Here is a 1,646-nt window from a genome sequence, read left to right on the forward strand (position 1 = left end):
CAAATCATCATATTAGAATGATTTCTGAAGGATCATGTGACACTGAAGACTGGAGTAATGATGCTGAAAATTCAGCTTTGATCACAGAAATAAATTACATTTTAACATAGATTCACATAGAAAACAGTTATTTTAAATCGTAATATATTTTGCAATTTTTACAGTATTTTTGATCAAATAAATGTAGCCTTTCTGAGCATAAGTGACGTGACGTGGCCAAGTATGGTGACCCATACTCAGAATTAGTGCTCTTCATTTATCCCATCCAAAGTGCACACACACACACACCGTGAACACACCTCGAACCCGCAACCTTTGGGTTAAGAGTCCGATTCTCTAACCATTAGGCCACGACTTCCCCCACGATATCTCCTAAGCTTTTTCTTCTTCAAAAACATTGTTTTTGATGAAGTCAGTTATCATATTTTTGTTATGCTTAATTATGGCCATTAAGTGTATTTCTGTCTTATTTTTGTCTTCATTACAGTTGACAAAATCAAACTCAGATATTCGCTTTGTGCCCTTTACCCTTGGTAAAATGACTGTATTTTTCTATGCATGCAGGCGTGCACATTTTACAGCTAACATGGAGGTGTGATTTATTCACACCATCGTCTAATTGACTGTAGCTGTAAATGAAGAGGAAGCGATGATGAAAAACACTCATCAATGCCAGCATGTCCTTTCCACTTGTTCTCTATCAGCGCCTGTTCAGCTTCCACATTCTGTCAACTGCGTGTCCTTTGGGTTTTGTTATCAGCCTGCATCTCTCTCTGGTTCTCTTTCACCTGCCTCTTACGTTTGGTTCTGTGATGCTGTATGAACTTGACTGCACTGCGGTAAAACAACAAGACTGGACCATTTTTTGCAAGAACCATCTAAGATTCAACCTACTTTTGGAGTATGTCTCTTGTATGTAAAGGCATTCTGCAAATGAACATACTGTGGCTTTCCAGACACTCCGCGTCCTCCCACACCGCTTCTGTCTGCTTGTCGAGAGCAGCTAGTAAACAAACAGCTTGATCATTACCTTGCAATACTACAAACGTGGCACACTTGTACGATTTTTCACGGCTGTTTCTCAGAGAGTTGTGTATCTTAACATAATGACTGCATAATGAATAGAAAGGCACTGAACACCTTGTATTAGATGTGAAAGGGAACATATTATTAGATAACACAGCTACTGATTAATGTCTTCATCACTTTTTTATGTTGAATTGCATGCATGTATATGTACTTGGAGATGTGGCTAACACAGTGAAAGAAAATGAAATGTGTCACACTAAGAGTAGTCAGTCTTCTACAACAGCATCTGTGATGCTCTACAGCTGAAAGAAAGACTTGCTGGAGAAAATCCCAGGAGGCCAAAATCAAAGAGAGCTGCTTATGGGTTTAAAGCTACTGGCTCAGATTTCCCAATTCAGTTTGAGTCTGATTCATAGTTTTGATTTTGATTACATTTTCATTTTTTATTTAATAGTATTATATTTACTATTTACTAATGTATTTTATATATATATATATATATATATATATATAGAGAAAGAGAGAGAGAGAGCAGATACTTGCATTTTAAAGCAAACATTTATTTCAATTCAGTTTGAGTTTTTCATCTATTTTTTAGATTTGTTTTATTTTCACAT

This window comes from Sinocyclocheilus anshuiensis, unplaced genomic scaffold, assembly GCF_001515605.1.
Source record: "Sinocyclocheilus anshuiensis isolate Anshui unplaced genomic scaffold, SAMN03320099.WGS_v1.1 scaffold84, whole genome shotgun sequence".
NCBI lineage: Eukaryota > Metazoa > Chordata > Actinopteri > Cypriniformes > Cyprinidae > Sinocyclocheilus > Sinocyclocheilus anshuiensis.